This window comes from Hemicordylus capensis, chromosome 5 (genome assembly GCF_027244095.1).
Source record: "Hemicordylus capensis ecotype Gifberg chromosome 5, rHemCap1.1.pri, whole genome shotgun sequence".
Classification (NCBI taxonomy): Eukaryota; Metazoa; Chordata; class Lepidosauria; order Squamata; family Cordylidae; genus Hemicordylus; species Hemicordylus capensis.
The window spans coordinates 200544157-200570655 of NC_069661.1; the positions used below are offsets into that span (position 1 = coordinate 200544157).

The 26499-nt window shown below is 39.8% G+C and overlaps 1 protein-coding gene and 1 long non-coding RNA gene across 8 annotated transcripts in view; one reads left to right on the forward strand and one right to left on the reverse strand.

The window, feature by feature from the left end:
* The window catches only part of MGAT4C (MGAT4 family member C), a 586007-nt gene that overhangs the window by 346818 nt on the left and 212690 nt on the right, over window positions 1–26499 (reverse strand). The window lies entirely within an intron of this gene.
* LOC128326831 (uncharacterized) lies at window positions 1236–26103 on the forward strand. The gene is made up of 3 exons (XR_008308300.1): window positions 1236–1413; window positions 11784–12112; window positions 22504–26103. It is a non-coding gene; the product is annotated as an uncharacterized LOC128326831 (long non-coding RNA).

The following is a 26499-nucleotide window of genomic DNA, read 5'->3' on the forward strand; positions in this document are numbered from 1 at the left end:
AAAAGGCCATAAGGGAGATAGAACACATCAACAATATTTGGGACACACACCATATTTAGGTGTTTATATGCCAAAGCCATAAGCCTTCAAGCCTTCTTGGGGGAGCTGGAGTACTTAGATGCAAATGAAAACAAAGATATAGTGGTCATAAAGGAAACCTGGAGGAACAGTGAGAACCAGCAGAATACAGTTATTCCTGGATACCAACTCTGTAAAGACGATAGGGATGGTTGCATTGGGATGGTGTAGCACTGTATGCTAAGGAAGGGATAGGATCTAATAAACTAGAACACCTAGGCAGATCAGACTGCTCCACAGAAACATTTTCATACCATCTTTCATAGGGCATCCCAAGGTAGTTTATAAAAGTTAAAATACAATAAAACTCCATAAAAATCACACACAAAACCTTAAAATCAGTTATACAGTAAAAACCATCCCCCCCCCAAAGAACATTCATAAAAAGACAAACAGAAGCAGAAGAGCTGAGAGCTGTGGCAGCCCGTAATGGGTTAAAGCTTGAACAAATAAAAAGGTCTTTAGTTGTTTTTAAAAAGCAGCCACAGATACCAAAGAGTGGGCGTTCACTAGGAGAGCTTTCCTGAGCCTGTGGGCAACAACAGTTGCAACAACTGCCGATATGTTTCTGGGTCAAATACAAAGTGCTGGTTATTATCTATAAAGCCCTTAATGGCCAGAGACCAGGCTATTTAAGAGAGTGCCTCCTTTGTCATGAACTCTCCCACCCTTTATGATCTTCTCAGGTGCATAATGATGATTGGGCAAGGGGAGACAGTTGTCTGGGGGCCCCACAGCTTAGGGGGCACCCAAGAGACATGTCACATGCCTCCCCTACCTAGTGCTGGCCCCAGCTTCCTTGATTAACTGCATTTTTTTTCAAATGTAAAAAAAGAATTCCACCTTTGTTCAGAGGCATTACTGCAATCACACACTGTAACAGGCCCTTATCTTCTACCAAAGAAACATGCCTGGAAAGCTCATGGCAGGTTTTCCCCACTGCTACCCAGGACATGGTGGCCCTGGCACAGCACCATTTGCCAACTTCAGGGGGCATCGTGGCCACGCGGCCACCCTCCAAACTGGCTGGCTGAGGTCCAGCTGCCCTCCAAGCCCTGAGCTGCACCCCATTTTCTGCTCCCACAATGCTCTGGGGTGCTCTCATTTGCATGCCTGCCTGCCACAGCTTCCTGCTCACACAGTCCCACCCCCCCGGCATCTGCTTAGCGAGGCTTTCCGAGGAGTCAAGGGATTCCTTGATCGCGTTAGGCAAAAGTTTCAAAAATTTTCAGAGGCTGATCCAAATTTGCAGCCCCTCAGGGGTGAAGACAGAGAGAAAACTTCAATCCCTCACTTCCATTTCTTTTGGAGGGAAGAGGAATGACACTTCTGCAGGTAGTAAAATTGAAGGTGTGGGTTATGGGTTTAGCCGGGGAGCAGAGTTCAGCAGAATAAGAGGGGAATCCTTAAATGCTAAACAGGGCTCTCCACCCCTATCTCCCCTGCAAACCTGAACTCCACTTTTAGATTTCATAAAGTGCAGGCAGTTGGAACTCCTAAAACAAGCCCCGCCCTTCCTCCTCTGGCTTTTTGCTTACCTCTGCCTGAGAAATTGTTCTGTAGGATTAGAAAGAAAACTTACTGTTTGACACTCGTTTACTTTGGGTTGGTCCTAAATAAACCTCATTTTGGTTTGCAGATTTTCCTTCTGCTCCTACACCAGCTCCTAAGATTTTGGAAAAGACCCCCCCCCATTCCCCCCCCCCTTTTTAAAGTGAAGATTGGCAATATACAGACATGCCCCGTTGCCACAGAAGATTTTTTGAACAGGAATTGTAACACAGGCAGGACTATGTGGAGACAACCCAAAGTAATTGAGTGACATCCATAAAGCTATAAAAAAGGAAAGGAAAGGTTGTGGTCGAGTTGGTGTCCACTCCTGGCAACACAGAGCCATGTGGTTTCCTTGGTAACATTGCCTCCCCCATGCAGTAGGAGATGATGTCTTTCAGCATCTTCCTATATCGCTGCTGCCCGATGGGGGGGGGGCATTTAAGAATCTTGTCTCAGGGCCCACTCCAACCTAGTTACGCCCCTGGATCTTCTGGAGAGGTCCGGTTATGGTTGCCACCAGCTCTTCTTGTGGCGATTCAGGACCGGGCTTTCTCTGTGGCTGCCCCAGGGTTTTGGAATATGCTCCCTGCTGAAATAAGAGCATCTCCATCTCTGTTTGTTTTCAGGAAGATCCTCAAGACTTTCCTGTTCTCACAAGCATTTAATTAGAATTTTAATAATTTTAATAATTTGTTTTATATTATTTTTATCGTATTTTATGTATTTTAACCTGTGATTTTAATGTTTGGATTTGTACACCACCTAGAGATTAACATATCAGGTGGTATAAATATATGATCAATAAACAAACAAACAACAGAGAAGGCCCTGTCCCATGTGCATGACAATTTAGCCCCTCTCAGTGTTGGCACATGGATCAAAGGCCCCTCTAACAAGGCCCCTCTGACCTTGTTGGTGGGCAGAAACCCTTAGGAGCAGGGTGGTAACACCATGGCTGAAAAGAAATGTATTATTAGGGACATGCTATTGCACTTGTGGTCAAAATGCTAAAAAATGTCCTGGAGTTGGAGAAACAAGGCAAACATCTAAGGGAGAAATACTTATAATTAAATGTAATTATAAGTATTACTACAAGTATATTGTGAATTTACCTTCACATAGACTGGGTAAATTTACATTCAAGTAGTGACAAAGAGGCCAGATTTCTAGATACCATAAATATCTGTGCCTTGGAACAGTTGACCATAAAACCAGCCAGAGGGAAGGTGACCTTGGTCTTAATTCTGAGTGTTGCTCAGGACCTGGTGTGAGATGTCTGTGTTGTAGAATCAGTAAGGGAAGCACTCTGGGAAACAGGATGCTGGACTAGTTAGGTTTGGGGCTTGATCCAACAAGACTCTTCTGGAGTTCTTCTGGAGTAACAAAGAAGAAGGGAATCACTTATATTCCACTTATATTCCATTGGTAAAGCAGAAACCTGAAATTATCTGGAACTACACAAACGATGAAATGACAAATGATTGCTAACAGTAATAAACCTGAGCACATCATATTGTACTTATAGTAGTGATTTTCACAGTGTGCCATTTAGGCACTTTAAAGAAATAGGTTTTTAAAAGAATTTTCAAATATTGTAATATGGAGTTCAAATGGTTTGGACACAAATAGATTTTACCTGGTGTTACTGAACTAGTGCTGTGAAGTATTGTTGCTTTTTATTTGTCATAGTTGTACTCAAGAGTAGTTAGAGGCTTTACAAATACACACACACACACACACACACACACACACACACACACACACAACTACCAACAGGAAGCCAAGAGAAAGACTTTGCTGGGAATACACCTGGTGAGAAAATCAACTGTGAGGCTAGGCAGAAAAGTCTACTTCCCAATTTACTGGTTCAAGAATCAATATGCAATTGATCCACTTTGCTTCGTGATAGACCCTCAATAATGAGGCAGAATTACATTCAGAAACCTTGAACTAGATTTTATGCCCATATAATCCTGGTAAGATTCCAGAATGGTCTAATTCTGAATCCACATAAATTTATTGCAAGTGAACAAATTGTTGGGAGGTGCTCAGTGTTGTGATGCAAGTAATATAATCAAATAGATTAAGAGAACAGATATTGATTTCAAGATGGCCTAATTGTTTTCAATTTTATTATAGGGAGAAATGAATTAGCTAATATTATTAGAAGTGCATATACACACATAAAAAGAGGATCACACAATATACACACATTCTTCCTGCAACTCAGAGAACATTCTTTCATTCTTGATCATCCTAAACAATTAACTAATAATTGTGATTATTACTGGAAATATTTCAGTGCCATAGACATATCACAGTACTGGTACTATTTCTATGGACATGATCCCACCAAAGTTATGCATTCTTACAAAGATAAGAGTTATGCACTCTTATCTTACTCTTAAATAAGAAACTAAGTTAAATGGGACAAAATCATAGAATTATATCTCATTTAGTCAATGAAAGAGATGTACAGCCAGTCCTATGAAGTAAGTTGAAATAGTTGACATGTCCCACAGAATAATGTAGGCAGTTCTGAACCACCTGTGCAACTGTGGAAATCTAAAACACATGCCCATTTTCCTGCACAACAGGCCTGTTCTGCTACTAATTATCATTGCATGATCGCACTTGACTTGTGCTGTAAGAGATTTTTGATAACCCAAAATCCCTGCAACCAGGAATAAATGAGGGCTCCAAAAATCCTCACACTCATAGACATGGGTCCTTTTTTATGGTACTGGCTGTCAAAAATCCCAAGACCCAAGAAGACACGAGGAAAAGTGAAGAGATTATATTTAATCAAAACAGATTAATTTTCTTACCAATGTTCAGATGGATCACAGCATACAGCATGCAGCAAAATTACTTCTCTCACACAAAGCAGTCACAAAATTCACAGCCTTGAGACACTGACAGAACAGCCAGACCCTTGTGGTCACAATATACTATACCCCAAGGGAACCTCGACTTGTTCCTCTTTTTGCTAGATGCTAGGTGCCGTCAAATTGATTGATCGGATCAATTCTCTCCTTTCCTCCTCCTGTGTGCTGTGCCTAAGCCACCCTCCCTGAGGGAGAGAGCCCTCGGTTCGGTCCCTTCTATCCACAAATTAGGGTTTTAAGTATCCTCGAACCTTTCCCACCCACGCATCAATAGTGATTTGACAGAGAAAGGGGTCCTGGCCATTCATGACCCTTTGCCCAACCTGTAACTCTTGACATTTAATACTATTGGTCAAAGGTGGCCTATGCGTAAGGGAACCAAAAAGTACAGACTCTGGGCAGCACCAAACTTTCCAAGTGTGAGGTTTGTGGTTAGCATACTCTTACTTTTTAGACGATGCTTTTAAGTGAAAAATGAGGAAGTTTGCCTGAGTTGACAGGCTGGGTCTCTAAGATTAGATAAGAGAGAAGGTGGGGGCTTTCCTGAACAGTGAGCAAGAAATTACTCACTTTGCACTCTGTATAAGCTCTGGGACTCCACCAAGGTCTAATTTCGAGCACAATGTGGGGGATCTGGGACTTTACCTATATGACAGCATTGCTCATGTGTTCATGCTAAGATCAAGGCTTAAACTGTATCAAGCAAACAGACTCATGTCAAGCATTTATCTAATACAATATGGCTAACCTATCTATGCACTTATTCAAAATAAAATTGACCTGATTAGGCTTTACAGTGCCTTGACTTGCATTGGGAATAATATAAGTCATGTCTCTGCGACCAGTTGGTTTAATTCCTGAATTTCTCTCAGCTAGTCTCCAGTCACTATGGTGTACTACAGTAAGTAATAAACTCACCTCTCTAGGTTTAGATCCAGCTCAATTGCTGGAACTGGGTCTAGCGAATGCGAAAAGAGTAGTGAGAAAACGCCTTGTTGATACTGAGATCCAAGAAAACCGGGCTGTACTTCCAGAGTTTTATAGAGTAATAAGAACTAAGATGGACCTTTCCCCCGCAAAATATCTGTCGACTATCACTTTCTCTAAGTTTCGATGGATTCATCAAGATACACTCCTCCATCGGAAATCCAATGAACTGAAGCTGGTCTGGCGTCTAACTTCTTTCGGTTTGGATTATAATTAATGCTTAAAGTTCAAGAAGCTCACCTCTCAGCATGATTAGTGATAAATTGCTGGAATTCTACCTGCTTTTGCTGTAAAGATTGGACAAAGCTCAAGCCCTTGTTGTGAAGATGTCGTAAGTGTGCTAATTATAAATCAAGGATGGAAATTCAATGTGTTTTACTAAATGCTGGAATTGAAAATCTGAACTGATGACTAAAAGCTTTAAAACTTAAAAAAAGCAAAGCAGTGGGAACTATTATTATTCTCTTTTAGTACCTTTTGAGAGAGTTTAACTTAAGGGACAAGTGATTTGCTGTTTGCTGTTGAATATGTCTATCATGAAGTCCACCAATTAGAGGAAAAAGACAGATTATTGAACCATGAGAAAAATTAAACTGGCAGTGATAAGATACAAGAGTTGCGGTCGGGAGCTGAGTTTATCTGGAAAATAACTGCAGGCCTGTACTTTCTTGCAGAGCAAGGAGGCTGAATCCTGCTGTAAGAGCAGTGTTGCTGGAGGAGTTGTAAATAATGCAAAAGGTAAAGCAACAGAGCCAAACACAGACCCAGTCACAAGCTAGGAGATTTTCTGTTCCAAACCCAGGCCTGGGTGAAGGGAAAATGTCTTCAGAGTTAAATGAGACACTAGTTGTTATGAAACAGTTACTAGAAGCTAATACATGCACCCTCCAACATGTAAGTCAAGACATACAAACACTTAGTAAGAGAACATCAGTCAGTGAGGGGACAGTGAAAAAATTGGCGCAAGATAACAAAGCATTTAAAACAAGGGTGGAAAGTTTGGAGCAAGACGTAGGATCACTAAGAGATGACAGGGAAAAATTATTAGATCAAATGGCTTTGTTGGAATTGAGGCAAAAAGAGTGTTTCTTGAGGTTTAGAGGAATCCCAGAAAAAACTGGTCAAGACATTTAAAAAGTGCTTAGGGAGGAACTTGCATCACTCTTGGCAATTTCAAGTGAAGAGATGGATCCACAGATTGATGCAGCTTTTTGCCTGAATTCTGAATTTGCCACAAAAAATAAATTAGCTAGGGATTGCATGGTTCAATTCAATTCTAAATCAATTACAGAGCAGATACTCCAAGCACATTTTGCCAAAGCCCTTACTATTGAAGCCCAACAGGTAAAAGTTCTGAAAGAAATACCATCCAGGATTTTAAGGAAACGTAAGGATTACAAATTTTTGACAGATGCTTTGAATGCCAATGGAATACATTTTAGATGGGAACTACCTGAAGGGGTCTCCTTTTTCTACAAGGGAAAGAGGAACAGATTTACAGAGCTCCCCAAAGTGCAAGAATTTTGAGCACCCAGTGCCTTCAACACATAATTCTAACTAGCCAAGATGGATTACAAAATAGCTTCATGGAACGTTAATGGGTTAAATAGCAAACCAAAAGGGTTAAAGTTTTTCATTTTCTTAAAAAACAAAGTTTGGACATTGTATGCTTACAAGAGACACATATTAGAAAACAAGATAGAAAATATTTGGTTAATAAGGCCTTGGGACAAGTATTTGTTTCCTCTGATAGGGAAAAAAAAGAGGGGTAGTGTTTTATGTGAAACAACAACTTGAACCCAAGTTGATTTTTAAAGATGAAGAAGGCAGGATGCTAGCTTTGGACATTTTAGTTTCCGGAATCAAAAAGGTGATAATCGGAATTTATGCACCCAATGAAAAAAAAGTAGATTTCTATAATTATCTAGAACAGAAGAAGATGGCTGAGTTATCGAATACTAATTTGGTTTTCCTGGGAGATTTTAATGGAGTTGTCTCTACATCCTTGGATAGAAAATCTGATATGTCTGAAAGGAACCTACAAGGCAAGCTACCTAAAGCTTTTTTTGATTTAGCAGAACATATGGATCTTTATGACTTGTAGAGAATCAAAAGCTCAAATGCAAAGGAATATACTTATTTCTCTGAAAGATATAAATCTCATTCAAGGATAGATATGGTCTGGACATCCAAATCTATTACGCCATGTATAAAAAGAATGGATATCTTGCCCAGAACCTTCTCAGATCATAATGCAATTTGCTTTACATGGAAAAAGAAGGGAACGGTTTCCTTTTGCTGGAGACTGAATGAACACTTGCTGAAAAAAACGGATGTTGTGGTGAAAGCCAAAAGGAAGTTAAAGGACTATTTTGAACTGAATTTAAACCAAGGAATGGATAACAAAATAGTTTGGGATGCAGGAAAAGTGGTTATGAGAGAGTTTTTTTATACAACAAAATGCATACTTTAAAAAACAAAGGGGACTGAAAGAAGAGGCATTATTGATGGAGATTTCTAAAAAAAGAAGGAGAACTTTTATGGGCCAAGGATAAGAAGATTACTCAAGTCATTAAAATGCTTCAGCAACAGCTCTCTATGTTAGTATTAAATGAAGCTGAACGGAACTTAAAATATGCGAAGCAAAAGTCATTTGAATTTGCAAACAAACCAGGCAAGTTGTTGGCTTGGAAAATTAGAACTGAGAAAAAGAATAAGTATCTATCCAAGATACTAACAAAAATGGGCTTTCCTGTGATGAAAGGGAAATAAAAAGGGAATTATTTAGATACTATTCTGAATTATATAAAGGAAACAAAGTAGAAGATATAAAAATCGACAAATTTCTCAAGACATAAAATATTCCAAAACTTTCTAAGGAACATATAGAAATTATGAATGCACTGATATCAATAATGGAAATAACAGAAGTAATAAATCAAAGCAAGGCTAATAAGGCGCCAGGGCCTGACGGGCTACCAGCTTTGTACTACAAATCATTTAAAGATCAAATATTACAGCCTTTGCAATGGATGATGAATGATATTTTGCAAAGAGGGATTATGCCGGAGTCTTGGAAGTACGCCAATATCGCAGTAATTCCAAAACAGGATCAAGATTTAACGCAAGTCAAGAACTACAGGCCAATCTCACTCTTAAACAATTACAAATGTTTTGCCGCCATTTGGCAAGGAGAATGAAGGTTTTGGCAAAGAGAATGAAGGTGAATGAAGGAGAATGAAGGCAAGGAGAATGAAGGTTTAAGACTTTTTATTCATGAAGATCAAGCAGGTTTTTTTGCCAAAACGGCAATTAAGAGATAATGTGAGAACAGTTTTGAATGTATTGGAGTATTACAAAAAACACAATGATAAACAGATAGCTATGATTTTTCTGGACGCAGAGAAAGCTTTTGATAATGTCTCCTGGCAGTTTATGTGGAGGCTATTAGATGTAATGGGAGTAGGTAACAATCTCATTAGGGCTATCAAATCTATTCGGAGCAATATGCTAAAATTATTATAAATGGAGAACTATCAGACAATTGTAAAATACAAAAAGGAACTAGACAAGGATGTCCACTTTCCCCATTACTTTTTATATTAGTACTGGAAGTGCTTTGTAGAAATATTAGAGAAGATGATCAAATACAAGGCCCAAAAATTGGGAAACAGGAGTATAAACTAAGAGCCTTTGCAGATGATGTAGTGTTTTTTCTAGAAAATCCATTAGAGAAGATCGGAAGACTCTTGGAAAAAATACAACAATTTGGCCAACTGGCTGGGTTTTATATAAATAAGACTAAAACGAAGGTGTTGACAAAAAATATGGACCAGAAATCTAAAGATAGATTTTTTGAAATAAGTGAACTGAAAGTGGAGAAGAAAATTAAATACTTGGGCATCTGGTTGACAAACAAAAACGCTTTGTTGTTTTTAAATAATTATATTAAAATATGGAATACATTAAAAACTGACTTGCAAAGATGGTCTAGAATGAACTTATCTTTAATGGGAAGAATTTCAGCTGTGAAAATCAATGTTTTACCCAAAATGCTGTTTCTTTTCCAGACTATTCCTATTATTAATATTTTAACTTGTTTTAAGCAATGGCAAAAGGACATAACCAAATTTGTTTGGCAAGGGAAAAGACCAAGAATTAATTTTAAAAATTTAACAGATGCTAAAGAAAGAGGTGGTCTTACCCTGCCAGACTTAAGGTTGTATTTTGATGCTGTTTGTTTGACGTGGCTAAAAGAATGGATAACATTAAGAAATCCTAGAATACTTGATCTGGAAGGATCTGATAGAAGGTTTGGATGGCATTCATATTTGTGGTATGATAAAAGTAAAGTACATAAAGATTTCCTTAATCACTATGTAAGAAGAAGTCTAATGAGAGTGTGGGTAAAATATAAAAAATGGTTGGAACCTAAAACTCCATTATGGCTATCCCCGATTGAAGCTTTAGCACATAAAGAGATAAATATGAAACCAGAATGGGGTACCTATAGGGATTTGTTATGTTTCCAAGAAAAGGGCTGTAAATTAAAAAACCTAATTGAAGTACAAAACTTGGTTAGTAATTGGTTTCAGTATCATCAGTTAAATGAAATCTATAAGAAGGATCTTAAAGTTGGATTTGAGGATCAAATGTCGAGATTTGAGAAGGAGCTGTGTGAAAATGATGAAAAAATAGTTTCTAAGATGTATAAGCTGCTGCTTCTGGAGGAGACAAGAAATGAAGTGTTTAAAACAACTATGATAAAATGGGCTCAAGATGTGGGGCATAATATAGATATGGCAGTTTGGGAAAAATTATGGAAAATGGATTTAAAGTTCACTGCATGTTATACTTTAAAAGAAAATTATTATAAGATGATGTACAGGTGGTATTTGACACCTAAAAAAATAGCACTAATGTATAAAAATGTTTCAAAAAAATGTTGGAAATGTGGACACTGTGAAGGAACTTTTTTCCATATGTGGTGGTCCTGTAGGAAGGCAAAGGCCTTTTGGGACATGATATATAATGAGTTAAAGAAAATTTTTAAAATGACATTTCCTAAGAGACCAGAATCCTTCCTGCTGGGAATAATGCAAGGAGAGTTTTCCACAAGAAATTTAACATTCTTTATGTATGCAACCACGGCAGCCAGAATAGTATATGTGCAGAAATGGAAGGATAATGAATTGCCCTCAAAAGAAGATTGGTTGATAAAATATTTGGAATATGCTGAGATGGCAAAACTTACAGTACTGATAAGAGATCAAAACTTGGAATGTTTTAAAGAAGATTGGAAACCATTCTTATTATACCTAAAAAGCTATTTTTCTAATATTGATTTTTCAACAGGGTTTGAAATTTAGTAATATCATCAGGTTGAGTAGAGTAAAATCGAGTTTGTAAGGTATAGGATATATGTTTTTAATTACTATAGCAATGGTTGAATTGTATAGTTAGTGATTCGCGCGGATTGGTGAGTGGGAAGTCAATATTTGTTTACTTGGATGTAACGAGATTGTTAAGATATTGTAAAAATCAATAAAAAATTTAAAAGCAAAAAAAAAGTTTTGATGGATATTTACGAGAGTAAGGGTTAACTCCTTTCCATTTGCACTTTTAGCTGGGAGGTTTCAGGGTGTGCCTTTAGAAGAACGACACTGTAGTTGTGGGTCAGGAGATACAGAAACTGTTGCACACATTCTTCTCCACTGTAAATTCCATTTATATCCTAGGGAACCTCTTATTGCTTCTTTAATATGTAAACTGGTAGATCAATCCAATGCAAATCTTGTAAAACATCTGCTCTCAGTTAAAGATGCTTCAATCTCTATTTCTGTAGCTAAGTTTAGTTATATTGCTTTTAAGAGGTATAATGGGACATCATCCTAATTCTAAACTAATTCTCTCTCTCTCTCTCTCTCTCTCTCTCTCTCTCTCTCTCTCTCTCTAAATGTTTACTAGTTTTTACTCTCTGTTTGGTCTAATGACTGTAAATAAAATTACAATTACAATATAAGTCATGTCACAATGTGCAAGGGTGCAATTATAAGTAGTACAACTGTTTCTCAGCAACATGGGTATGTGTTTTAGAACTGCCAGAATTATACTGTGGAACATGTTAGCCCATGAGTTCATGAGGTAGTCTTGCTCTCGTGCATAGAACTGCAACCTCAAGAACATACTTAACAAATCAATAGATCACAAATATGCGTCAGCTAGAATGGCTTGAAACTAATAGTTTACTTGTTCTTCTCCCAAATCTTTCTCCAGTAGGAATTTCTTATCTGAATCCTCTGAAGAATTCTCAAAAATGGCTCCGCAGTTTATGTCTGTGGTCCTTGGTGCACAACGGTTATCTACTAGGTCTCATATTCACATCACAGGGGTACCTGATATTTCAGTTCATACCTTTGACCTTCTTGATGTAGCAGAAATGGGGAATGTTGCTGGCAAATATTAAATGGGAAGGAAGATAAGATGCCATTTTTGACACTCTAGCAAGCTTATATGTCAACTGCAACATACGTCTAATGTGGCAAGATCTCATCTCTCAAGACATCTTTGATTTTTAAAAAGAAATATATATTTTCCAGTGCAAGGTGAGTTGTGTACCATCTGATGGAACATTCAGAAGACTCAAGCTGCAGAGATAAGTCAACATACAATGTTGACTTATATCAGGAAGGATTGTGTCACTCAGTGCTAACCTCTATGTTTACAGTGTTCTACTGTGCTGATGTGTATTGTAATTATGACCCTCTATTCACCTTTATTGGAGATGTCGTCATCCAGAGGAGATCCTCCAAGGATGATCTTTGTGCATTGGCTGGCTGATGCTGGAGCAGGCGTTCATTCAAGTACCTACCTGGCTGCCAAGCTGCATAGGACTAGAACCAGCACCTTGAATTTCACTCAGAAATGGACTGAAAGCCATTGCAACTAAGTGTCTAAATTCCCAATTATCAGTACCAGTAAACTGTCCAGTAACTTTATTTTGAACTAACTTTTAGTGTAAAGACAGTTTACAAAGCATTGCAGTAATCTGCAATATACAAAGCATTGCAGTAATCTACTCTGATTCCAGGCACCAATTCAGGCTATTGGGTTATTCACCAAATAATCAGCGAGATTATTCAGGCACAACCACTTTTATAAACTGCTTCAGATTTTTCAGTTTGCAGATTACATTCCGCATGGTAAGGGGGGGAAAAAAAACATGAGCTAACTTCCTTTTCCAATATTGTTCATTCAACATTGAATTATTTCAGACTGAAGAAGGAAAAATCTACGGGATTTCTGCCAATTAGGAAAAAAATTGGAGTTAATATAATATGAATTTTTCACATTAAAATGACAACTCTTTGGCCACAGTTCACTTTGATAATAAAGCAGATACATTCTTACAGATGTTGATTAAATTTCCATTGTTTGGAGATTTGGGAGCTGTATTCATTATGTGCAATATTTCCTAACTAAATCTGAAATGCACAGTGCTCCTTCACAGCATTGAATTAAGTGGAGGGAGAGCATGATGTGGATGAACCAGGACTGGGACTGCTTTAGTTGACTTGTGGAGCAGAAAATGGAATTGTGAACACAATAACTAGCTCTGTTAATACAGTCATGCATTCCTAATAACTCACCACCACCCATTTCTGAAAGGCAAGTAATGTTAAACTAAGATTAGTGGCACACAGGCAGATGACAAACTGAGTGATGGGATGGTTCTGCCACTGTCAACAGTTCCACTACAGCATGTAGGGTCAAGCTTATTAATGTAGTAGGGCCCACCCCCCACCCCACCCCGAATATGTACAGCTTGATTCATTGGTGAGCCATCCCTGAATGGCAAGATCAATTTACTTCACTTGCCACATATGGGACACTGTTGTATGTAACTTTTTGGTGCTATTTTTGCATATATCTATAGGATCAAAGTATATGTCAATTTTTCTATGGGATCAGAGTAATTAACTGAAACTTACTTAAATGGACTAAAAGTCTACTTTTTCATTTCTAAATGTTATACAGCAATGAACAATGCCTTAGTTTCATTACTAGGATTATCAGCAATGCAACAGACTGTAATGAACAATCCTAGCTGATAGCACTTTTAAGATAATACTTTTACACACTTTAAACATAATATTTAATGGCAATAACAGATAGTGACTGATTAATGTCAACTCACAATCCACTTTTTAAATAATTACTAACTACATCCAAATGAGCAGTCCAAGAATAAGTCAAAATGAAGGCTACAAAAATGATAAATTAACGAACAATAATTTCCAAGGGTAATGAAAAGGAGGATGTAAAGCTCTTTCCCTGAACTATTAAGAAAATTTCTGATGCTATGGCTAACATGAATAGGCACAACCCCATAATTCACAGTCATAATTTCACCCTACTTGAAAACATCATATAAGTTTGTGGATTAAATTAACTGATGGCATGCTGTTAAGTCCACCTCCTTTGAAAAAGAATAACTGCTTTTTTATTAGGATAAAAATAATACACGACAAATCTTTATTAACAGATTAAGTCTTCACTACACCATTATTAATCATAATGATTTAGTTTGGGAGTCATGCAAATGGAATATATTATATTCATGGCCCTTATTTTCAATTATGGGATAAGGAAATTAATTTCAGTTTAGCACTTCTGGGAAAATGGTTCATATCTATGTATAAACTGATGAAACCATTGATGGTTTCAAATGGGAGGTCTTGCAGAAACCTTTCTTTTAAAAAAAACAAATTAATCTCAATACCACATTGAACATAGTCCTTCTAACTTTAACAACTTCTCATTTTTAAAACTATACATTATCTGGAAGTATATAAGGCAAGTATGTTTCCAGAAGGAAACAACAACCAAGCATCTTGTTCTGCATAGAACAAGAATCTATGACAACTCAGTGCATGAAAATACCCTGAGGACAGAATAGAGTACTACACTTTTCAAAGTATCATGAAATCCCACAGAATAGTTAGTCATGGTTGGCACCAGGTTGTGCTGCGTTCTAGCGCCCTGTGCTCATCCCCTAAACCATGGTGTGCTGAGCTCTTGCACTCCCCCAAGTTTTCGAACAATTCCTCCACATCCTAACCTTGTAGGGCATCCTTTGGCCATGTGTTTTGGTGGCTTCAGCAGCAGCTCCTCTTCTTCTTAACCTCTGAAGGTGGGAGGTGGAGGCACTGCTATTGCTATGTGTCCTTTGGTGGCAATCCTTTCTCCTCCCATTAGCCAATGGGAGTGTTTCCAAGGTCCCTGGACCTTTGAAGGGCTTGAAGGGTGCTCCCATTGACTGATGGGGAGGGCAGGAGAAAGAGGAGATGCTGCAATGATGCAGAAGCCTGGGATATGCTCCTATTGACCAGTGGTGGAGGGTGCCCAGAGGCTGTGTGGCAGAGTGAATCAGGCTGACTTACTTCACTGCTGCCTTTGCAAAGTGGCTGCCGAAGAGGACTTAAGACCATGGGCCCTTGTGACCCCGGTCCACCCTGCTTTTAGTCACCATCTTTCATGCTGTCCCCTCTTGCTCTTCAGAGACAGATATAATCTAGGAAGATTATAGATTTTTCTCTGACATTCAGTCTTTTTTCCCTCTATTCATGAGGGAAAGCTAATTCTATAACCTTTCTAGCCTTGCCTTCTTGTTGGCTGTTGAAAATATATGGATAAATCTTTTGAGAAACTTCTCTGAAGAATCTTCTTGGGGCAAAACCCAATGGCCCCCCCACCACCACAAATACACACACACACACACACATTTTCAGAGGGACCTAGTTCTCTTTGAATTTCAGGGTTTTATCCCCTTGGAGAAGTCCTAAAATACTGTTCAAATTCCACTTTGGAGAAATTGATGAGGGAGAGGCAACAGTTGAAGCAACACTGACATCTTTGAAATGTCACCCAACAGAAATAATCAACCATCTTAAAATGGCTGAAAGGAGTGAATTTGCTAGTCTTATTTAAGGACAGCAGTTTGTATGTTCTGTGCTTTGTGAACACACTAGTATTTATAGTTACTATACACAGTATTCCAGGAGACTGAGAACTGCAGGAAGTAGACAGTCTCTAGATACAACAGGCAAACTTCTTGGTGTCTGTTATAAATGGTCAGCTTAATTCACTTCATTGCAAAAACACTTAAATATGTGTTCTACAGAATCATTATGATTCTAGAAGCAGCACTACTGATGAGTTATTCCTGCCATCATTGCTACTGCTCCAGGATTTGCCACCACTGCTTCTGCAGGACTCTTTATAGCTGGCAATGATTTCTGTAAATAATACTATGTGATATTATTATGCAATCAGCTTCAGATCACTGCTGATGCCCAGTTCACAGTTATGTCAATAATATGCAGAAAGTGGTCATGGGAATGTCCGATGATGCTGATGCTACACAACATCGCAATTGCACCTGACTACAAGCTTCAGTGTTTAATGAAAATGAAAGAACATTGGAGGACAGACCCGAAAATGTGCACCAAATTAATTCAAAACTGTGAGCAGAACAACTTGAACTGGCTGTAGGCTACAGTAGTAATCTTACTTGCTTGATCCACTAAGTTCAATATGCTCCTGTATTGCACCCAAACCCCCAAGAAAGAAAGGACACATTTGATGGATTAAACTAGGGCCACACTATATTAACTTGAACAGAATCTGAATCAAGGAAAACATTTTAACTTCACTAACTGAGTGTGGACAATTCTTCTCCATGGAAGTCAGCCTCATAATGAAAGCTGTTGCTCCCACCTCTGGGCAAATCAACTGGACTTGGAGGTTGCCAGCAGTCATCTGACCTCTGGCTCCCACCTTCCACCATACCACACAGATGGTGACAAGGAAAGGTTCCCAAGTCACTACCTCCCAGCTCCAAAGTTCTGGGTGGGTGAGTCAAACAGCTACCAAAGGAATTCCATTCCCAGTCGCCCCAAGCTGCAAAATCCTGAGGGGCCATTCCATTGAATCTCCCTTCACTGTTAAGGTGCTTCCAGCTGAACATCAATAAAGAATCATTGTCTACTAGGGATATGCAAATTGATTCGGGAACAAAATTATTTGTACTCAAATCTACCTGTTTGAGATGATTTGTGGACAAACCAAATTGCCCCTGTGCTAGCTGGCCAGATTCGGGTTCAAAACAAATCACCCAGATTTCGGACCTGAAAAATTTATAGATTCAGATCTCTATTTTATGGTGATGGAGGGAATCTCTCAGTCCTGTCTTGGAGAAGTCAGGGAGGGAACTTGAAACCTTCTGCTCTTCCCAGAGCGGCTCCATCTTACAGTGCTCTCACTTCTAGTCTCCCATTCATATACAAGCAGGGCAGACCCTGCTTAGCTAAGGGGACAGGTCATGCTTGCTACCACAAGACCAGCTCTCCTCCATCTCTCTTGCTGTCTCCATTTTTTGTCAAGATTTTTTTAAAGCCCACCCTCCCAAGCTGCAGATTGGTGACTTCCAGTGTGCAACAATTGGCAGGCGATTTCCCCCGATTCCAGATTGTTTCCATTCAAATCTTGTGTTGCCAGCGGTGACTGACCCCGCATTGGCTAGGGGAAGGGTCAAAGAATGGACAAGGGTGTGGGAGTTGGAAGGAGGGATTTTCTATGTACTTAAGGAGGCAGCAAGTCACCATTCTGCATCATGGGAGAAGAGAGAGAGAGAGCATGCCAGAGGAACTGGCTTTGCCTTGTCTGCCGGCTTCCTGGAGTGGATTATCTGCATTTTGTTCCTGATTTCCTGATTGAAGAAAAGAGAAAAGTATTTTTCTTCACCCCCTTCCTGCTTCTGAGAGAATCACTGCCTGCACCTGCTGTTTGTGTGAATCAATTTGGGTACAAAATGATTTGTACCCAAATCTATCTGTTTTCGAAAATTTGTGGACAAAACAAATCACCCCTGTGCTAGCCCGCTAGATTCAGAACCAAAAAAACTGGGGGTGATTAGATTTGGGTACAAATCAAATGAAAAGAAATTGATCCAAGCACATTCCTACTGTCTAACCCATTCTGCACTCACCTGCGAGTATGACCAGACCACTCTCCCACCCACTCGCAAAAGTAGCACCAACCATGACACCAGTGGAGAGTAGACAAAAAAAGAAGAAGAAAATCTTCACCTCAAGCCAGTTGAGTGCAGATAAAAAATTCCTACTCAGCCCCAAGTAGACAACTGGCTCTCTTGTACTGAATAATGGCAGGTTGGTGGGTGATGAGCTGCACAAAGTCTGAATGTGAGGGGACAGGGCCAGCCCTATAAGGTGGCCTCCCAAGCTTTACTCTTATTGGCCACACCAACCACATAGCCACAATGGATGGTGCCCTGATGTGCCCAGCCATCTTAGATTTGGTCATAAGCCTCCCCCACTCCCCATATCACTCTTTGTGTGTTTTGGGGAAGTGAAAAACAGATATTTGCATCATTCAGAGAAATGTAAAACCTACATAAATCCTGTAATAGGCATAAAGAGGAACAATTTGCCTACTCCAAAGCATACTAGGTCCAAATGATATGGAATATCTTCATTCTCTCTTTGACCACTGACCCTCACTCCCACCATATTTTATACAGGGAAACCTCATTCAGTGGATTCTCTATCTGCGGATTCACATATCCACAGTTCAGAAAAAGACACCCAATCTTGGCATATGCAGGGGGAAACACACACACAAATATAAATATAAATATATATAGAGAGATGTCAACCTCGCATATCTGCAGGTCAGGGGTGGCCGTAAATGACCGCAGGGGTCATTTCTGGCTGCTATTTTGTTTCTCAAAATGGCTTTGTTTAAATACAAAAATCCCTGGTGATTTTTGGCAGATTGGGGGGCATCATGAGGCACAACGGGACTCAGGGGGAGCAGCAAAGCATGGTGAGTAGCTTCTTCCTGCACACACACACACACCCAAATTTGGCCAATTTTCAGCAATTTTTGGTGATTTTACTGAGAACCTAACCTCCACCATCCCTTAGCCCATAATGTCTCAATATTTGCGGATTCCATATCCACGGTTACAACCAGGAACAGAATCCCCGTGAAAATCAAGGTCCTCCTGTACTTCCTTCATCTTGGAATAGCTGCATCTATAGCCAAGCCACATTTATGTTTCTAAAGAAGTCTTTTCCACACATTAAAGAACAGGATGCTATAATTACTCCCCCAAAGTACTTTTTAGCAGGTTTCTACTGAATTGCACTCTCTGCATCAGCAGCAAAAGAAACAGAAAGGGCAGCTGTATAAGGAAGAAAGCTACTAAATCAACATGACCTTTTATTTCCTGGTTGTAGTAGCAGGTTAGTCTCTAGGGAGTCAATCAAATGAGGTTCTGTTCATCGTGTAATAAGATGTCAACCCTGAGCAACCATTCCATCATTAGGAAGTGCAACTTCCCTACAAAGTGATACAATCTCACAAATGTCACCAGTTGTGTACCATAAGACAGATGGTGCATTCACAATGCTCTAATTAGAGTTTCTGTTGAAATTTTTGCAAAAGTTTGAAATGAATTTGGTGATTCTTCAGACAAAATATGGAAATACTTTTTCCTAAAGGCAAACAAAAACAACAAAGTTTCTCCAAAGAGTTTTGAACTTTCATAGATGTTTACAGTGCATTTTGTCACCAGCAACTGCAAGTAGATATCGAATTATTTTAAAAAATCACACCTAGCTATACATTTAAAGAATCACATGTACTTCTTCTATGCCAGTTCACTCAAGCAATAATAGGTGTGACAGGGCCACCAATATGCAGAATTGTCTTCTCACGTTTGAAATCTTGGAGTGAGGATAAGGTCACCTCCTCTTTTCAATGATACCTCCCCAGTCATGCACCACAGCACCCAGAAGTATTGGTATTAACATGTGGGTATATCCTAAGGTATTTTCAGACTGTGACCACTCCCCATCCTTGTGCTTGGACCAACGTTATTGCCTCACCCTTTTTTGAAGACACAAGGCTTCAGGGTCATTGACTGAGGCCAGGAGAAGGCAGCGCTTTACCAGTCATTATGGTATTCCATTCCCTCACTTGCAGCAGTCTTCACCCAGACAGGCTGATCCGCTCTCCCACCCAGGCACAGAATGGGCTTTGGCTGGTTGGCCTTTGAGGGGCCAGGTAGGAATTTTTTTTTGCTTCCCAACAGATTGGGACAAACAATACTCAAGCTGCAATCCACACAATTATAAGCACTGCAAAATGTTGTATGCCTAACCTTTTAAAAAATGATCAGAACGGGATAGATGGAACCTCTCTCAGACCCATCATATGAGGTGTAAGCAGAAGAAAAAGCTACATGGGACTCAATCCAGGTGTCCACTTCCTTACATCAGGCTGGTATTTAGCTTCTGGCTTCAGGAGGCCCCTGAAAAACAACCTCCCATGAGCCCTCTACCATCTGCATGGCCCACCAGAGTCACATGAAGCACAGAGGTGGCCTGAGATTAGCAGAGAGCCATCCAGGGACCTCAGTATATTTACCCAACAATGCTAGCCTCTGATGCTAGCCCTGTCAAGAAACAAGGGAGTGGGGGTTCTGTTGAGGTGTGCCAATGAATGCACAGAGGCTGGGGGCAGAGGTTAATATTCTCAACCCTCAGATGTTCCTTTTGAGCACTGAATGTCTAAATAGGACTTTTATTTCTAAACAATTGCATAAGGAAAAGAAAGCCTAACACAGAATGAAATAAATAAAAAGTATGATCACAAGCAGCATTTAGATACAGTACTCATAATGCTAGATTCATGAAAATCCACTTCCACTAGAGCTACTCATCTCTACAAGAGCCACTCTGAACATATGGATATAGTGAATATTTTTCACATTTTGTCAAAAAGCTGAATGTTATTCTGATATCTCCAGGGCATCCTTAGGCAGAAGCTATGTAAGTGCACACTACACTCTCTTCTATACAGCAAGATGCTAGAATTATAGTTCCATACAAACAAGGTACTTAAAATGGTAGAAAACATTTTACAGGTCAACCAGTAGCCTAGGCACACAAAACAAAGCCTTTTCACTCCCAAAATGATGATGGATATAAAAAGTGATTGATAAAAACAGTGTTAAATTATCTTAGTATAACTTTCAACACATGGAAACAAGTACATTGAGAGTATTCTAATATTCATCCTAACACGCTCCCCCATCTAACAATGAAACATGTTGCAATATGCTGCTGATTCAGGAGAATATATTTCAAACAATTTAAATGTCAATTAAAGTCAATTAAAGGAATTGTCAACACTCATGTCATTGTTTAGGGGTTGTTTCTTTTTTCTTTTTTAAAGGAAATAAATCATAAATGCTTCTTAAGTCCCACCCCCCTTTGAGTTCTGCAATGCAGTTATTATTTATTTTTATTATTTATTATTTATTCAATTTCTATCCCGCCCTTCCAAAAATGGCTCAGGGCGGTAAATAAATAAATAAGATGCATCCTGTCCCCAAAGGGCTCACGATCTAAAAGAAACATAAGATAGACACCAGCAACAGTCACTGGAGGTACTGTGCTGGGGGTAATTGCTGGGGGTTATAGGTAATTGGCTTTAGACATCTGGTTTTCAATACAGCATTCACAAGTGTTGATGTCCTATATGCCATGATCTTCTCCAGTGCCAAAACAGGCAGCTGAATTCCAGCAAATTCCAGGAATAGCTAGGATTTGAGATACCAGGTGGCCCAACACCTATGCATGGGGTGGATAAAAATATATGATCTTTTTATAAAAACAACAGTTTATTTAAAATTTAAATTCGATTATTTAAAGAAATGTAAATAAAATAATAATGTTCAAATTCTCATGTACAAAGCATGGTTAAAAATTAAATCTCATCACAAACACACTTTACAGTCCCTAAAAATGAATTAATGACTATCGATGACACCCACTGAGTGTGTGACATCTACCAATCATGGGCATTCATTTTAGTTTCAGCTCATGAAAATTGATCTTGTCTGCTCAGCAGTGCCCAGCAATTACCAGCTCTTGCTTTTGAAATTTCTGGGCATTCAGTTTCTGTTTCCAAATAGACTAAATTCACATGTGCAAAGTCACAGGCTGCATTGTAGCACGGTTGTTTTGTAGTGGAACTGGGCAGAGGCAGAGGAGTTATGATAGAAGCACAATATAGGAATGGAGGTGGAGTAAAATAACAGTGGAAAGGAAAAAAGTACTAGAATCATAATTGATAAAAACCATCCTCTCAAGTTAACCAATTTCTGCCTCAAGCGTTCATGCATCTGACATCTTGAATTGGGGTTGATGGCATTATCACAAACTATGTCATTGAGGTGTCCCTATGTGCCACTACAACTGTCCCAAATTTGGTCCAAATTGGTTAGGCAGTTCACAAGTTAGTGCACTTGCACCTCAAACTGTCATATGTCCACTATTTTGAATGGGGTGGAAGACATCATCACAAACTATGCTACTGAAGTTTCCTCTCATTTTCTTTCCCCATTTCCCTAATAATACATTTGTTCCATTGCCTGTATTTATATATGTCATGTATTGATCTTGCATGTTCTTTATTTCTGATGGTTTCATGATGCCTAGAGGGGGGTTAATTTCTGATGCCCTCCGTATAGTACTGCACAGTGATGATGACTTTACTTTTCATACTCAATTTGCATGATATGGACATATTTTTCTGGGCAAGAGATCCATCAGAGACTACAGGGTGAGGACATGGTGAAAGCGCAGTGAAAGCAATACACACACACCAAGCGAACACCACACCACCAAGCAAGCACACAATACACACACACACCATGTGAAAGCAATACACACACACAAAAATACACAAACACCAAGTATTGTGTGAAAGCAATTCACATACACACACACACACACACACACACACACACACACACCAAACACACATGCATAAAGGGATATGTTGTATTTTATGAGGAAGGAGAAAAACAATATGGCGTTGAGAAGTTATTTGTTTCTTATAGGGTGACCTCAACCCTCCAACCAGGGGAAAACTCCCCAACCCAACCTGAACAAAGTGTTGTGAAGAGGTCTAAGGGAGAAATCAAGGTTAAGGATCAACTTCCACAGGTCAAGGAAAATCAGATCTACAGATCATGCTGCTGTGCTACCACCTTTCACCATGGAATCAACACCAAGTTTGCCCCATGAAGGTCAAGTGTGGGAATGTGTTCTTCTTAGTACCAACCAAAATCTGCTTAAATTGCTGATGGGAACAAATGTGAGAAGGCAGACATTTGGACATTGTATGAGCAAGGATGATTTCGAGTACAGATAAGAAGGTTGTGACCTATAATTTCAACTCAGCAAACCAACCTGGGGGAATAATGTGGATGGCATCATTGGTCGAATATGTGGCCCTTCAGAAGACTGAGCATACTTGTGGGTGGACCACTACCATACCATGTGACTGTGTTAAAAGGGGGTGTAGGTCACTCGCTCAAACAACGGGCCAAGCAACCAAAGTGCAGATGCTCCTTGATGTAAAGAGGATTGGTCAATGTGCCTGGAATGACAGTTTTCTATGGGAGTGACTTAAGGAAACCCGCCCAAATAGTTTGGGAGATGTGCTCTTGATTCTTCATGAGAACTTTCCTTCAACTCCTGTGACACTGACCAGTTGCGCTGTTTGGAAGAAGGCCAAACCCTGTCCAGATGGTTGTTGGGCCAACAGTCTGAGATTCCAAGTTGGCCCGAGTACTTCTCAGTCTCTACCTATAGCAAGGACAATGTTTTCACAGATGAACAAATCAAGTATGGCTATGGCAACCTCGACTTTACATTCATGCAGGTCTTGGGATCAGGCTGTCAACCTATGTTCCTATGGCTATTTTCCTGGTGCAACAGTGTTCCTGGGTTTCCAGAGATGTCACCTATGCTTGGTGTGGCATACCATGTGAGATGTCACACAAGAATCACTGTCCTACTTCTCCTCCACCAGATGCTGTTTCAATGATGCTTGCTGAGAGAGTGACAGTGGCCGGTCCAGCCTCAAATCCAGATGATGATCTTCATGTTTCCTACACTGGTGACAGTTTGTACAGAAAGGACATTCTTCTTTCGCTTGTTTTACATCATCAAACTATCAAAACCAATATCACACGTGATCTATCTGCCATCAATGTTTCCCAATACTTCCCACAATGCCATCCATTTTTAACTGTTGCTTGGGCTTCATGGAATCTGTGGAATACGAAATGGACTGTAATACAGCATCCCAATATTGGAGAACATTAAACATCGCCTTACCTCTCTTTCCCTCCACAACCTGGAAGACTCCAGAAAAGAGACCTTGGGACTATCCTAAGTGGTTTAGGGACTGCAGGGCAGGATTAAATGCTAAGTCATTGGAAGTCATTGCTAACAAATTAAGGTGATTCTATGTAGAGATGTATGTATGATGTAAAGAGATATGTGTATGTATGCTTTAAGAAAACATACAATGAGGTGATTCTCACGACTGCCAAAAAGTAAGCTAAGGGAGCCTAGCCTGCTTTTTGGCAGTCGTGTGCTGCCACGGGAGCCGAGCGGCTCCCGGCAGCAAACCGTCCTAACTATCCCTCCCCTTAGCCCAGGTTAGTGGAGCTCTGCTAACCGGATCGTGTGTTGCCAGGTTGCGACTCCGCACCGTGGCAACTCACGAGGAGACCCCCGACCAGGAGGCGAAAAAGCAGCCTACCGACTCAGGGGTCTCTCCAGCATGCTCTGCGCACTCCTGCAGAGCATGCTGGAACTTCCAGGGGCTGCATGGCCCCCGAACTTGCAAGCCCCCGCCGGCTCTGTAATGGAGCTGGCAGTCATGTGGGCGGCCAATCCAGCAGTTATGTGGGCGGCTGATCCAGCCACCCAGGGCAGATTGCAGGATCGTCTGGGGGGAGAGCGGGCTAAGCCCGCTCTCCCTGCTTAACCCCATCTGGCAGTTCCCAATGATTGTGGGGACCGCCCAATGTCTTTCATACGTTTACACATGAAAGGGGTTACAGATGGGATGTCTAATGCCTTCACACTTATATTTGCAGGCGACAAGGATCTGGCAAAGCTTTTACCATGCTGGGTCCAAACTGAACATGGCATTCTTCAAAAATCCCTAACAGCCTCCAAACATGGTATATATAATTTATCCATAGCCATCCAGTTCTTACAACTTCAAGGTGCCCTTTGGCACCAGTCTGATTGAAGGTGCTATGGCCCACAAAATGCATTCTGATTTGGCCTTTATACGAGATTTAAAATACTCTTCAGATACTTAATCACATTTACTACACACAGCCGAGGTAACTTTGGATCAGTGGGATCCAAAGGGATTGATTTTGACAGTCTATGTTTCTCACTCTAAGGTCTTGGAGAAAACCACAGTATTTGCAATGTCACATTTAGGATTTCCATTGGCCGAAGCCAATTTCTACATGTTACCAGCTTGGTCAGATACCTCACATATGTTTCATTTGCAGGACTGCAAGACAGCATTTAAGTGGGTTCTTTGTCCTAATCCACCGGAATCATTCCCTGAACCCCAATTTTCAGTCCTAAAATTTTTCCCTAACTCAATTAATGAACTGTATATGGTTAATGAAACATGCTTCTGTCTGCAAACATCTTGTTCTCAGGTTACTTTGTCTACTGGTAAGGAGGTGACCATTGAAAGGAAAAAGGGCAATCCTTGTTTTTCTTTTCCTTGGGTAAAGGATTGTTGGGGAAAATACTCATGCTAGTGTGTGATGTCAGTGAAATCATCAGTGATTCGGAATGGATGCATGGTCTATTTAATCTGATAGGCTTCCATATGGAAGACAAAATTAAAATTTTGGAGTGGATGTCTGAACGCCATGATTTGGAAAACCAGATACTAGACAATGCACATAAATTCAATAATTCAGCTCAGATTTGGGACCATGTAGCCAAGGTGGGTGAGAAAATAAAGGAAGTTGCACAACATTCCTGTTTTGACACTTTGTTGGGCTGCAGTCCAACTGGAACGGGTTTTGGGAACATGATCTTGCATCCAGTGGTATTCCTTTTGGTAGTGCAGGTCATCCTAATGATCTGCATGATTGGAATCTGTATTTGGATAAAGAAGGCCACTAGGGACTTGTGGGCTTGCACTTCAATTTGTAGACAATTTCATTTGATCAGAATGCTTGCTGCTTGCACGGCCTGTCCTGATGAAGCAGAAGACAATTGTCCAACTCCAGTTTGTGAGAATTTGAGGAGGGGGAATGATGATATATACACTGATGCAGACTTGCAATAACTTTTGACTTTTGCAGTAACTTATAAGTACCCATGACCATACATTCATTAGCACATGTTACACAGTGTTGGGATGGATGAGACTAACATTTTTAGGCAATATGTTTGAAAGCTCATTTTCATTTCTGTTTATCCATTTCAGTATTATACTCTGTATTCATTTGTACCGAATGTATTAATTTCTACTTATGTATCATCTTTTATATTACCCTTTATATTCATTTATATTCATTATATTAGTATTATCAGTATTATCAAGATAGAATACCTGTATCACTTGCCAATATTAGTTGAATAGGTGCATTAAATTGGTATTTTGAGATAATCCCATTTAATGAGGGGGGATGATGTAAGAATCCAGGAAGTGCATTTCCTATGGCCAAACTGACCTGACAACTTGACTAAGGTTTCAGGAAAATCCAGGCTTTGGTGCCTGTGAAGTCAAAATTGTGCCTTTCAGGCTATTTCATATATAAATTGTTTCTCAGGCAGTCTCCAAAGGTCAGAAAGTGCATCCTTTCAGAAGGCACACCTTAGTAGCTTATCTGCTGCAGGTAAGATCCTACATCAATGAAATTGAAAGGATATGACATACTGTACCATTGAATGTCCCTACCTGACCCTACACCTGTACCAAATTAGGTTCACATCAGTTTTTCAGTTCACAAGTTATCCTACTTGCACCTCCAATGTTCATATGTCCACTATCT